Raw genomic sequence first — 15,812 nt, 5'->3', positions numbered from 1 at the left:
TATCCCATGTTTGAGTTTGAGCTTTGGGGTTTGAGGTATTGAAGCCGATTTGGGTTAGACTTGGCTGGAGTGAGCGGTATTATTGGATGAAATGCACGAAGAGCCATCAAAGTGGATGGTCTCGAATTTTTATCGCTGCTTATCCAAGTGAAGAACTTCAAACTTAATAGGCATTATCCCTCCTTTACCTCATAGACAACACTTCTAACTTTTGACTTTGATGTTATACATATGGATCAAAGGAGGTCAAAAGTTAAAGAGAACTTATCAACTATGTCAATTTATTAGCTTATGATAAAAATTGGCAAATTCATTAAATATTACTAATATTAGCCAAATGTTACTAATATTAGCCAATTAGCTGGATTGGATACAACTTAAGGGGTTTGAATCTCGATTTTTGGGATGATTGAAGGAGTTTTGAGGTAGTTTGAATTGAAAATTCGAATTAGAAGATGAAACATGAAAAAAATGATATATATATATATATATATATATATATATATATATATATATATATATATATATATATATATATATATATATATATATATCACATTTGTGTATCATTTGTGTATCACATATGTATCATATTTGTATCAAATGTGTATCACATGTATATCCATGTATACATATGTGTGTGATACATGTGTAATATATGTTTGATACATGTGTCGCAGAATAATTTTTTTAACTCGATTTTAACTATGAATTTTGATACCAAATCAGTTCAAATCACCTCCAATCTTCCTCAAGATTTGTATATTGACTCATCTATATGTTTTCAATGAATTTTAACTATACCCATTGAAAAAGGTCTCTTTTCGATTTGATTTAGAATTATATATATATATATATATATATATATATATATATATATATATATATATATATATATATTTTTTTTTTTTTTTATTTCATCACCTTGTTTCCTACCCCATCCATGAATTTTTTTTTCCATCTTGCATCTAATGTTGCTAATCATGCTTAAAAATATGGAATGATATTATTGCGTCTGATTCTTGGAGAAAGAACCTTATTTATTTGGGTTTTTAATTTTTATATGTGCTTGATTAGTTTTGATAAATATATGATTAATTGTTAGAGGTCGGTAAGTTGAAATTTATTTGGGACATTTAAGTAAGATTCCCAAAGTTAAAGACCATCCCACAAAGTCTCATATTTCTATAATTTATTGGGTATTATTAGAGTCTAAAGAGTTTTGGGCAATTGACCACCTTAGAGCGAAAATTGTTTTATACTATGAGAACTTGAGAGGTTATTTGCACAAATGGCCTTCTCTGAGGCCACTATTAAAATTATCTTCCATAAGTCCAATGGGCACAGAAAAGAAAAAAAAAATAGTCCTATGGGGCTAAATTTAATTGTAAAAAAGAAAAATCCATGCATCTGCATCTAAAAGCAACATTTAGTTCATTGGACTAACTAAATACAGAATCTAAGGAGTGGTATAGAAAAAATCATATACAGCAAATAGGGGTGTCAATTTGAGCTCAAACCCATTTGATTCGTTCAATCCGTTCAAGGTTGGACTGGTTATTGACCCGTTTATTTATTAAATTCAACTCATCTTGACTCAATCCATTTTATTCTATTTAAAGTGGGGTTGATTTTTAACCCAAATTAATCTAAGAGTAACTTTGCAGAATATCTTTAAAATAATTTTTTTTATTTGATATTATATATGACCATAACAAAAGAAAAAATATCTTATTTGATAATTATTCAATTTATAAGAAAACAATACCTATTAAATTTAGAGGAATTTTCAGAAACCACTATTGTTTAGCGGCTATTAACTTCCTATAGCTACCATATACATAATTACTTCCTATAGCTACTATTTAGTTGTTACGATAGTGTATTCACATGTATTCGCGCTGTTGTATTCATGAATACAGCAGCAAAAAGCGCCTAAAATCAGGACAGTCCAGCTGTACGCGCATGTATTCACATGTATTCACGCTATGTATTCATGAATATAGTAATGACAATCTCTTAAAAATATGTATGTCCAGATGTCTAAGAGAGAGGAAAAACATAAATAGCTTATTTCATGCCTTATTTCATGCCTCAATGGTATGAAATACTTATTTTGCTATAAAATATAAAAAGTAGCTATAGAAAATAATATTTTAAAATAATTTTGGTTTATAATAAATAGGGTGTATACCTTTGCTATAGGAGGTAAAATTTCCTTAATTAAAACTTGGTAAAAGTTGCGTGGGTTGGGCTATAACCCAAATTTTAGCACACCTTAACCCACCATTTTAGTCCAAGTTATGTTTGGGTGGGTCATTGACCCGCCTATTTATTAACTAGCCCATTTCGACATGCCAAAAATCAACCAAACCCCCCATTTAACGGCAAATTATCTATTCGGAGTTATTTATGGACATTAAATTCGAGGAATATAGAATTTAAAGAATGGTCCAGTTCTATATTTCTATGTGGAAATCTCTTCTATAATAGCCGACACTTATCTGTCCACCTAAATTCTCAAAATACTCACTTTACCTTTAATTAGTTGATTTTTTTTCATAGTTGATTAACTTGATTTTCTTTTTAAAATTAACATCATCACCATCATGACGAGTTCGGAGTTTCCATTGGTCTGAATAGTTGACTAATGATGTATTCAAAAATGTTAATTTTGCATTAGTTTTGTTAGTCCAACGAACCCTCTATTTTCCCCAGTTAATTGAAATTTATCTCAGATAGGGACATATAAGATATGCAAATTTGCTTCGTCCTGACCTACTTAACAATTTTGCAAGGATTAGTTTTTCCTCGAATGATAATTAATTTACTACAAATATTTGCCCTATTTAGTTAGTTTGTACATACATGACAGATTAGAATATGAACAAAATGCCTAAAAAGGGACACTTTCATAAATTAGCTAAAAATAAGTAGGAAGCGTTTTCGTATTAGTTGGGACTCCAATGGAGATATCGGACACCTAGTGAGAATAAAATAAAAGAATCATAAAAGCATGGGATCTGAAAAACTTTGATTGTTTGATCTAACTCGATTTACAAGCAAAAAGGTATTTTATTCAGGGGCGGATGTAGAGCTTGAAGACCTGGTTCACTGGAACCCAGTAGTTTTTGTTCATACTTTATATTTATACTAAAAAATTTATTAAATATCTATAAATATTATATTGTGAACCCATAAACTATTGTATATTAACTTCATATAGTAGTTTGAGCCCGTTAACTTTAAATCCGGGTTCCGCCTTTGATTTTATTGACTCAATTGCGTCTTTCATTCATAATTGTCTCTTTATCTGTTTCTTTTGTTTAAAATTGTGAATATAATACCGAGTTTATAAGAACATTTGATCGCAGGAATGAAAACTCTAACGCATATACTTATAAGACGTACGGTACGCTTGTAGAAACTAGAAATACTTATATTTTTTCCCTTTAAAAGAGTACTTATTTTGGAGAAAAAAAGTATATGACCACACTTTTGAGAGAAAGTATTTTGAATATATAGTAGGATGATCGATTTTTCGGGAGAAGAAACAGAAATCTATAACTTCTGCATGGCAGCATAAAAACTATTTTTTCAAAACAAAAATATTCTTAAAAAAATTATATATTCTAAAGTATACTCTCTAATTAAATTAACATATATGTCTCTCAAGTCTCGACTATAAATACAATTGCATAAAACGGATATATTTACTAAACTATCCATATATCATTAACACATATTTAATAATATATTTAAACCATCATGTAATGATTAAGTAATTACATATGATGTCTACTATTCTATTATTACTTAACTATATTTATATTGATTACAAAATTTAATATTTTTGTGATTTTTTATACTTTAGTAAATAAAATTTAATTGTCATTGGCAGTAAATATTTGAATAATTTTGTGTATTTTCTTTACCTAAATCCTACTCCTAGCATGTTGGGGAAAGGAAACGTGGGGGTAAAGCTAGAAAGGAAACAAAAACTTTAAAAATCCTACTCCCCATTAAATTCGGTAATACTTCCTTTGTCCTATAAATACGATAGATTAAAGTGTCCTTTGTATTCGTTTTCTCAAAACCTAACAAAAATCCTGAGTATCTTTTCTTCCAAGAAACATGTCTCATGATCATGAATATTGTTCTTGCTTTGCTACTCGTACATTACCACCTGATGATGTTTTTTACTTGCAAAGAATGAACCAACAACAGCCTCTTATTATTCGAAAGCCACGAATGAGTGTGAATTATAACTATGTGCCACAACTTATTCTTGATCATGATATAAATTATAGTGATGAAATTGATGAAGAAGAAACAGATGAAGAGGAGGAAGACAATAATAATGAACTAGTGGATCACGACATGTTTGGATATTTGGAACCACCAACTTATTACTATGCTCGTGCTATGCATATAGATGATGGTGAGGAACAAGCATATTGTTTCATATGTTGTCTTGAACTTCAGAATGAAGATATATTAATAGTGACACTTCCATATGGAGATGCGTTTCATGTAGATTGCGTCAACGATCAGCTGAGAAGGAGGAATGCTGAAGTCTTACCCACACACGAAGAAATAGTAGAAGAAGAAGAAGAAGACGAGTTCGAGGATGAAGAAATACTAGAAGAAGAAGAAGAAGAAGAAGAAGAAGAGAAGTTTGAGGTTGAAATAAGTACTTATAATGCTCTTGCAATGGATATAGATGATGAGGAGGAACAAGAAACATGTGCCATTTGTTTACTTGAGTATAAAGATGAAGATATCGTTGGCACACTTCAATGTGGCCATGAATTTCATGCAGGTTGCGTCCAGAAGTGGTTGTTGCAAAAGAATGCATGTCCGTTTTGTAGGGCTCCAGTTTAATTTGCGCCAACACATGACTAATCTTTTGATCAATTCAATGACAGTAGTGACTAATATTATTTTTGCAATACGTAATGACTTATTAGCTTTTTAGTCTTAATTATTTCCCTTGTTCTTTTTCTTTCTATTTGGATCGGAGGTCAAGTGTTGTGGTTAATTTTTGGCTATGTAGTTTGTTTATATTGTCATCTATAACACAAATGGGTTGTTCGTTGTGGGTACAAACCATCTAACCTTTTTATGTCATCTATAACACAATTTCATGGTTCAAACTGGTATTTATGATTTTCTTGAGCAACCCCAAATTAAAGGTAAATTTTAGTGAATAATATAGATGAATAATAATTTTTTTTTATCCATTTTGCCACCACTAACCAGAAGTATAGGACTAAAAAAAGGTCCTCCATCAGCATAATCTTCAAATCACAGTAAATATTACTAAATCAGGGGCTTTTAGGCCACTAAAGCAAAGGCTTTTAGGCCCTCAAATTTTGAGGGCCCCAAATTTTTCTTTTTGTTTTCTACTCGTAATTGTATTAAGATTCTAACTAATCTAGATTCGTACAGTGTAAAGTCTAGCAAAAGAGAGAACACATTTTATTAGGATTTTTTTAACCATGGGACTCGAACCCGATATACCTAATTAAGGTAGGTTGGATCATATACATCTCACAACAATCTTTAGAGTAAGAGTCTACATATATTAGGTATGTTAAAAGAAAAAAATAAATAAATTTCGTATTGATGTAACCGTTTGAGCAAATATTGGAGAAAGAGAATCACTCCCCCTAAACCCTTGTCGCGAATATAAAATTTTTCATTATTTAAATTTTACGATTGACATCATTAGTGAGGTACCTATATTATTATTCTCCTTTTACATTTTTCACTAAAAACCTGTAATAAACTTTTAGAATCCGTTTTTTTGAATCTTCAATAGTCCAAGTCTTATTTTTTATCTTTCTCATCAGAAAATGTGTACTACATTCTGCAAAAAAGCTTAAGTTCTCGATAAGTTATATTGTTCTTTGTAGAAAGAAAAGAGTTTTATTTTTTCTATTAAAAACAAGAGTTGAAGAGTATCGTTGAATAAAACTATATTGCGCATTCTTTTTTTCCCCCCCTTTTTTCCCCCCTCAGGTTTCAAGCGTTTCAACAAGTATATTAGTACATCAAAAATTATTTCGATATCAAGTTATAAACTTCTTGAATCTGGTTCTATTATCTAAGATCAACAATATCTTAGGAGAGATTAAATTATTTATAAAAGAAACTATTAACAACTTTACATCTTAAAAAGCTAAAAAAATAGACTTCAATTAAAAATATAGATGAATTTTTTTTCCTTCTGAAGGGCCCCAGATTAAAAATTGGCTTTAGGCCACCAATCTTCTTGAGCCGCCCCTGTACTGAATATAAACCAAAATGTTCACATTACAGTAAATATTACTGAATATAAACCAAAAATGTAATTTGAAAAGAAGGGCAATAATAAGACAAGCAGTCAATACCCTTGTATTATAAACTCTGAAATCACGTGTACAAAATTTACATGAGAAAATGAAAATATTCCTAGCTCGTCTACAACTAATCACACAATCAAGTATAAGGCACGATACGCGACGCCTTCCTGAGATTCCTTGGAAGAGCGATGTAAGACTAAGCAACTGATGTCCGCACCGCGGTTACTATCCGCTAACTGGGCTTCCCTCCGTATGCTAGACAAGACTGTCGGTGCCGCATGAGAAAACCAATGTCAATAGCAATTGAGAGAACAAAAAAGAGAGTGAGAATGAAAGAAAACTTGATTGCATTAATAAAATCTATTACAGAAAGCAACACGGTATCGAGAGGGAGGGACACTAGTATAGAGAATTATTTGCTTACTTGAAAGTTTGATTGCTTGACCCCCCTAATAATGCTTAAAAAAAAATAAACCAAAGTAACAAGACTTGACCTAATTAAGCTAGAGAGACATAATGGAAGTACATGAAGTAAAACTCCTCTATATTTACGATGAAAAGGACTTAGATTCTTACAAAGTAGAAGTAGGTCCATTGGCAGAAATCTTGTCTTTAGCATCAACGTCTGCGCGCACGGCGCTGTCTGTGCGCACAACGCTGTTGGCATCTGCATGTGGTTGGGCGCTAGCGTGGGCTATCGATAGGGTGACATAGGCACATGCGCGCTTGTCACTTAGCGCTGCCAAGACCACGGGGCCGTCCATGGCGCTAGGCGTTGGGAGGCTTGCCAAGACGCCATGAGGAGCGTCCAAGGGGTCATGGGGCATGGTTGGAAAGCCGCCCATGACATTCTCCCCCACTTGATTTGGCGATGTCCTAGACACCTTACTTGCAAGATAATCATCGATCAGACTCTTGTAAGCTTTGAGGTTTGTTCCCCTCTCCCAAGTATTCTCCTATGTATCATATCCCTGCTATTTCACCAGGAACTATTGGTGATCTTTCCTTGAAGCATGAATCACTCGATCATCGAGAATAGTTCTGCATGCCTTTTCCCTGTTGAATTAGGGCCTTGAATATTGGGTATTGTGAGTTGGCTCCGCGAAGGATCCTCCATGTCTTCCCGAAAAGGTTTCAGAAGGCTGACATGAAAGACTGGAGGAATCTTCCACCAAGCTAGGGTATCCACCCGGTATGCAACTTTCCCAATGCGCTTCTCAATGGACAAGGGTCCAATGTACTTTTGTAACAGGCGAGGGTCATAGACCCCTGCAAACAAGTATCACTTTGAGATTTTCACCATCACTTTGTATCCTACTTGGTATTCAACAAAGCGACGATTTTGATCAGCATGCTTTTTCATCTGCTTTTGGGCTTTGACAAGATAACTCTGCACTATCTCCAAATTTCGCTTCCATTCCTTTAAGAAACTAGCAGCTCGAGGAGATTTCGACATGTTTGGGGCATTTATAGTGTGTGGGAGTAGCGGTTACTGTCCGATAACAATTTCAAAAGTGCTTCTATTTCTACTAGAGATCTTTTTTGAATTGAAACACAGTTGTGCAGCATCCAGAAGCTTCACCCAATTCTTCTATGATCTGGTAACAAAATGGCGGAGGTATTCTTCCAACATGCCATTGAACGCACCATATGGCCATCAGATTGCGGATGGAAACTTGAACTGTAGCTCAACTTGGACCCGAGACACTTAAAGAGTTGAGTCCAAAAGTTGCTAGTGAAGTGAGAGTCGTGATCACTAACGATGTCTTTAAGCAGACCCCAATATTTGACAACATGAGAGAAGAATAGTTGATCTGTATCTTCGACTGATATATATTTTGGAGTTGCTATAAATGTGGCATACTTGGAAAACCTATTTACCACAACCAAGATAGTTGTAAGATCTCCTACCTTGGGCAATCCAGTGATGAAATCTAAAGACACGCTTTCCCAAGGTCTCTTTAGAATAGGCAATGGCTCCAAAAGTCCCGCTTGTGTCAAGCGACCTGACTTGTCTTTCTGGCATACTAGGAAAGTCTTCACATACTGCGCAACATCATCAACCATTTGACGCCAATAATAAGCACGACGCAACAACGCCATGGTGTGTTCTTCACCTAGGTAGCCGACCCACAAAGTATCATGGCATTCTATTAGAAGAGTCCTTTGCAGATCGCCTTTTTTAGGAACATACAGTCAAATCCCTTTCACCTTTAGGAATCCATCTTCCACGTAGAACTGGTAAGTCTTGCCATGTCCTACCAAATCGACCAAATACCGTGGAGCAGGATCCTTGGTGAGTAGATCCTGTATTTGGTCTTTTATAGTGGTGGCCATTTCTCTCCCCCTTAGGATGGTGAGTAGGCAAATCGATGCTAGGTCAGCCCTCCAACTAAGCGCATCAACAACTTGGTTCGTCTTCCCACTTCGGTACTCCAAGTTGAAGTGAAATATTGCTAGGAGTTTCTACCACCTGACCTGTCAGCCATTCAGCTTTGGCTGGGTCATGAAATGGCTAACTACCATGTTATCTATCTTGACTGTGAACGGGGTTCCCAATAGGTAGTGCCTCTAAAGGCGTAAGCAGTGGATGACAACAATAATTCTTTTTCATGGGCGGCGTAGCACCATTTTGCATCCTTCAACTTCCAGATCTCGTACCGATTGGATGCCCCTCTTGTAGCAAGACTCCACCCAGAGCATAGTCAGAGGCATTCGTTTGTACTTCGAACGGCTTGGCCAAATCAGGGAGGGCTAAGACGAGGCTACTAGACATAGCCGCTTTCAATGCGTTAAAGGCCACTGCTCACCTGGGACTCCAATCCCATGGCGTGGCTTTCTTTAGGAGTTCTGTCAACAACACTACAATGAGAGAGTAATTTTTCACAAACCGCTGATTAAAGTTGCATAGGACAAAACGCCCTCAAGGCGTGGATATCCTTAGGCGGCGGCCAATCTGTGACATCCTGAATCTTTTATTAGTCCATCTTGATCCGCCCTTCCTTAATGACATGTCCGAGGAAGTCAATCTATTTTTGAGCGAAGCAGAACTTGGATAGCTTCACATATAATTCGTGATCCCGCAGTCGGGCTAGGACCTTCCGCAGGTGCTCCTCCAATGTTTTGCTATATACCACAATGTTGTCCAAGTAGACCACTACGAATTCATCAAAATATTCTCGGAAGACCTGGTTCATCAGGGCGAAAAATGTGGCTGGAGCATTAGTCAAGCCTAATGGCATGACCAGGAATTCGTACGACCCATATCTTGTCACACATGTCGTCTTGTGTTCATCTCCCTCAACAATATGGACTTTCCAGTAACCTATTTTCAGGTCTATTTTTGTGAACATTATAGCACCACCCCGTCTATAGAACATGTCTTCCATTAGTGGGATAGAGTACTTGTTTTTCATGGTGATTTTGTTCAAGGCCCGATAATCCACACTGAGTCATATGGTGCCATCATGTTTCTTTTGGAACAACACAGGGGATCCATAAGGGGACTTGGAGGGCAAAATGATCCCCGTGTCCAGCATTTTTGTCAACTATCTCCGAAGCTCGGTGAGTTTGGGTTGTGACATTCTGTAAGGCGCTCGGGTAGGTAGCTTCGCACCCGACACCAACTCAATCTCATGGTCCACAATACACCTAGGCGATAGTCTCTTTGGCATGTCATGTGGCATTATATCTTCAAACTCTTTTAGAAGCTTCTTCACGGGTGTAGGAATGGGACCCGAAGAGCATTCAATATCTTCAATACATAGGGTATCCAGGAACATAAGTTAATGTATTTTGACTCCTTTCTTCAACTGCAAGGTCGGGGTGTTCTCCATGACCATCTTTATGGTTGTGTATGGGATAATGCAGGGCTTGGACCTGTTTGCTTCCATCATCAGTAGAATGTCTGCATAAGGTATAGGAATGGTGTTGGTCTGCCTCATGAATTCCAATCCAACTATCATCTCGAAGTCATCTATGATCACCACACGCAAGCTGAGTTTTCCTTCTCAAGGACCAAGCTTCACTGGAACTCCTTTGGCTATTCCACCCACTGGTGGAGGCGGTGCATTGATAGCCTTGACACGAATCCTTCCCTTTCCCACAAACTAGACCAAGACACTCTACCCGAGTTGAGGCTAAGTAGTTGTGAGTAGCACCCGTGTCTATCATCGCCCGAATGGGCTTGCCATTAACTTTCATCTCGACGAATATCAAGGTCTTCTCTTGGTTAAGATGAGGCCCCTATCTGCCTTCTTTTTCCCTTTCTTAGTGGTTGAACATGGGTTATTCTTCTTACGGATACTAACACTGGTTCCCTCTAAGGCCTCATAAATAGAACAAACAAGTGCGTTGAAGGCACCTATTTGTTCTGTCTGGTCAGCATCATCAGTGTCGTCATCCGTCTTATCATCATAAGTTTGATGGGCGTTCATCTGTGCCTGTGGGCATTCATTGGTCCAATGTGGTCTGCCGCAATGATGGCATCCTGAAGGGGGCTTCCTCCCCCGATCGTTGTTGTGAGAGCAGAATTATTGATGCCTAAGGAAGGAGTCTTAGATTTGGTTGCACTCCGATCTCCTCCACTTCTGCTAGGGCCACCATTGCTAGGCCGGCCCCCTTTGTATCCTCCCCGGACAGGCAGTTGAGGCCTATTTTTCTGAGCTCTCACTTGATAGTCCCCAAGGCATTCCGCTACTTGGATCACCTTGGGTAAAGCGTCTACCCTTTGTCTTTGCAGCTCCATACGGGCATAAGGTTTCAACCCTTCCAGGAATGTGAAGAGTTTGTCTTTGTCCCCCATATCCCGTATGTTCAACATGAGTCTGGAGAATTCCTGCATGTAATCCCGCACTGACTTGGTCTGATAGAGCTCACATAGCTTTCTCTGTGCATTTTACTCACTATTTCGGGAAAAACTGTAGGCGTATGGCTACCTTCAGTTCTGCCCATGTCTCGAGAGTGTCTTCACTGACCCTGATGGCTTTGTATTTCACCCTCGACCAGACCTTAGCATCACCCTGAAGATACATGGCAACATTTGCTATCTTTTTTGCTTCTTCTAACTCCTCCACGGTATCGAAGTATTGTTTGATGTCGAAGATGAAGTTCTCCACTTCCTTGGAATTCCGAGCTCCATTGTATGATTTTGGCTCAGGAATCTTCAGCTTTTGTAGCACATGGGCAAGGTTCACAGCACTCTCGATCTGGTTTCCGCTTCCTCGAAGTAGGCCTTGTAGTGCAGCATTGACAATATTGAGCTGGCCTGTCAAGTTGTCTATGGTTTTCTGCATGGTAGTCACCCTATATGACTCTTGTGCCCTATAGGCTAAATCCTCGGTCCGCTCCTATTGGAGGACCTCGAATTTATTGAAAAATTTGGCTGCCATTTGGCGGTCTCCTTCAAAGTCACGACTAATGTTTGTAATATCACCTTCGGCCTACCGTATCCTGCGGTCCAGGTCATCCAACCTTTGCACTAAGCTGGTTCTGGAGACATGAACACAAGCCACTTCCACTCGGTGATCAAGGTAAAGAGAGCAGCAAGCAGAATATTCACAATCTAGAACATGCAAGGAGAAATAGTCCAATCAACAGATGCAGTAACTGATGCTTTCAAGGAATTCTATACAAGTTTACTGGGCACTGACAAGCAGAACAGAGATCATGCGGCAAGCCACATAGTCAAAGAAGGACAAATTGTCTAAGAAGAACAAAGAAATCAGCTGATAAGAGAATTTTCACAAAAGGAAGTTAAAAAAGCACTATGGGATATAGAAGGGACAAAGGCACCAGGACCTGATGGGTATGGCAGTCAATTCTTCAAGGATAGCTGGAACATTGTAGGGGAGGATATCATTGCAGCTATGCTGGAATTGTTCCAATCTGGGAAAGTGCTCAAAGCTTTTAATAGTACAATGATCACCCTCATACCAAAAACTTCTCATGCTGCAACAGTTGAAGATTATAGACCCATAGCATGTTGTAATGTGGTAAACAAGATAATCTCAAAGATGCTGTGTAACAGATTGATAGTGGTACTGCCAGACATCATCTCACAAAATCAAAGTGCCTTTGTGGCAGGGAAAACAATAGTGTAGAACATTCTGATTTGTCAAGATTTGGTCAGATTGTATAATAGGAAGCAAACTACTAAAAACTGCTTGATCAAGGTGGATTTGAAAAAGGCATATGATTCTATTGAATGAAAGTTTGTGGAGAAAATGATGCATGCACTAAATTTCCCTAGTCTATTCATTAGGTGGATTATGGCATGTATCGCAACAACCAGCTACAACATAAATTTCAATGGAGGATGTTATGGCAAAATAAATGGGAAAAGAGGACTAACACATGGGGACCCAATATCCCCCTTACTGTTTGTGATTTGCATGTAATATTTTGCGTGAATCATGGGGCATGTGGCAAAGCAAAAAGAGTTTACTTATCATACAAAATACAAAGAATTGAAGCTGACACACCTTTGTTTTGCGGATGATATGATAATATTTAGCAAAGGAGAGTATGCATCAGTAATGCTCAAGCTAAGGGGTCTCAAGTTATTCTCAAATGCATCTAGTATGACAGTTAATGTAAATAAATCGAATATTTTTTGTGCAAATATGAATGGAAGAGAGATAGAAGATATATGTAAGATGACAAGATATAAGAAAGGGAAACTACCATTTAAGTACTTGGGAGTGCCTATATCCCCAAAGAAACTAAGTGCGGTAGATTGTGAAATGCTGATAGACAAGATACAAGTAAGGATAAAGGGATGGGGATCTAGGAACTTATCGTATGTAGGGAGAACTCAATTGGTAAACACTGTGTTGCTACACTTGCACTCATACTGGGCATCCATATTCCTTCTTCCCAAAAGGGTCATGAAAGACATTATAGATATATGTAGAAATTACCTATGGGATGGGAAAAGTGTCACAAACAAATCACCACTGGTAGCATGAGACCTTGTCTGCTGACCAAAAAGAGAGGGAGGATTAGGAATATAAGAATGTTTGGCCTGTAATAAAGCAGCTTTGACAAAATATGTACGGAATATAGAGCAAAAAGGTGTTTTATTATGGGTTAAATGGGTAAATCACATATACATAAAGGGGAAGGATTGGTGGCAATACAATCCACCACAAGATAGTGCATGGTATTGGAAGAGGATATGTAATATCAGAATAATTTTTGCTTCAGGCTTTGAACAAAAAGGGTGGAAGGGGAAAATGAATAGATACACAGTAAATGAAGGATACAAATGGAGAAGAGGAGCATCACCTAAGTGAACATATGCACGATGGATTTGGAATAGATTAAATATTTCAAACCACTGCTTTATAGGCTGGTTGATCATAAGACGGAGACTACTTACAAGAGACAGACTGCATATGATGTGATTGAGCCAGGAGAGAACATGTCTACTATGTGGAATGCAGGATAAAATAGTACATCATCTGTACTTTGAGTGCCAACCTTCTAGAAGATGCATCGAAGTACTATACAACTGGTTGGGAATAAAGCAAAAATAACCAGATATGCAGAGCATTTGGAGGAAAATAGGAATATGTATAAAATGGAGAATATGACGAGGTTTTGTGACCTCAATCATCCCAACAATAATATATGGAATATGGCGAGCAAGGAATGAAGCTCTATGGAATCAGAAAGTGCCAATGCCAACAAAGATGTGGAAGAGCATAAAAGAGGATGGCAAATACGGTCTGCAACTCATAGTGACTAACAGAAAGAATAGGAAAGAAATAGAGTGGATCAATCATTTGTACAGATAGGAAAAAGCAAAGACTATGCAAAAGTGTAGAACTAGAATTTAACTGGGCATACCTACCTAGTAGGGATGCTCAAGGAAGATAAAGTTTTGGTGTTGAACTAGATAGAATAGCCTATAGATTATGGTAGGGATATACCACGTGTAAATAGCTTTGTCTGGTGAGGTTCAATAAAATATTTCTTTCACAAAAAAAAATAAATTCTCCCTAATTTTTTTTATTTTTTATCTATCGTATTACTATGCTCTCAAACTATGTTTATTGCATCAAATATCAAATTAAAGATTCACTTGCCATTTTTCATTATCAACCTATCATTGTACCTATACGATGAAATTTTGAGTGCAGGACCTACGATAGTCGTAATAAGCAATGCTAGTTGTTTGACCAAAAATATAAATCTTAGTTCAACTAATTTGATTTATACAAATAAGGGTTAATCTTGGTTAATAATAATATCCTAAAGATAAAATTCTCGGTATTATGGCAAACAAACACGTATATCTATTCCAAAAATTATGATGGTGCACAATAATAATAATATTCAAGAACCCAAAAAGAAGAAATGTAGCATTAAATAGTGATGAATAGCAATAAATGACAGTTATATAAATAAAACGTATAAGTCACCTGAGAAAGGATGAAATCACTGGAAGCTCTGTCTCACAATGATGGATGATTGATAAACCTTTGAATATTCGAGTTATTCTCGGATCCAGTGGAAAAGTGTGGACAATACTCTTAGTAAAAGTATTATTTTTGTATGCTTGTAATAAGACCAGATTCTCTCTATAAAGTCAAGATGTATTTTACAAATAAATATCTCATGTCCCCTATCATTGTGTCTCTTTCTATTTCTAGGGAACATGTCCCTAATAATCCTAATAGTACATGTGCAGAAAATATCCACTGGGATATTCTAGTTTATATCTTATCTTAGAACTAGCCGTTATAACTCTGTCTAAAGTGCTCGACCTCGACCTTGAACTACGGTGACTTCGCGACCTTGATCTTTGCTGACTCTTCGACCGCATCTTCAATCGCTTCGAGGCCACTTCTCCCCAAGGCCGATCTTTGTGGGGACCTTACTGATAGCACGTGGCGGTCGATGAAGGCTATAGTAGTACTGACGTGGCTTGTCTATATCAAAGATAATTTTTGGCCTATACAGTTAGTCCCTCCGCTTATCGAGGTCGTCCTCGCAGACGAGGTCGATGAGTAGACAATATCGTTTATGCTATAATTTTAGCTGGCTATATAGGTCATGGTCGTGAAAACAGGGCAACATGGCTTTCTGAGGGCCGCACATTTTGAATTCTTCGAATTTCACGGTAGGTCCGTTGGAGCCATCTGGTCCAAGAAAAAAGTGATATCACTCATGTGTCATAATGACGCTTTTTCCCGACGTATCACATCAATTCAAGTATGACCCTTGATTGGTTCTGCCGTTTCGATCTTCATGCTAATTATGACATGCCATTTCAATTCTGGTGCCCCCAAGCCTTATAAATAGGGGATGGTTTGTTGATTTTGATACTTTTCCAAACTCATTCATGTTCTTAAGCAAAGCTCCTCTTTCATCTTCTTCGCAGAATCCTTGCAACTTCATGTTGTTCTTGAAAGTTGTTTTCTTTTGCTTCACCATCTTTTTTCTGCAATAATGTCCCCG

This window comes from Nicotiana tabacum, chromosome 21, assembly GCF_000715075.1.
Source record: "Nicotiana tabacum cultivar K326 chromosome 21, ASM71507v2, whole genome shotgun sequence".
NCBI classification, from domain to species: Eukaryota; Viridiplantae; Streptophyta; class Magnoliopsida; order Solanales; family Solanaceae; genus Nicotiana; species Nicotiana tabacum.
Note: the sequence above shows the minus strand (reverse complement) of the source record.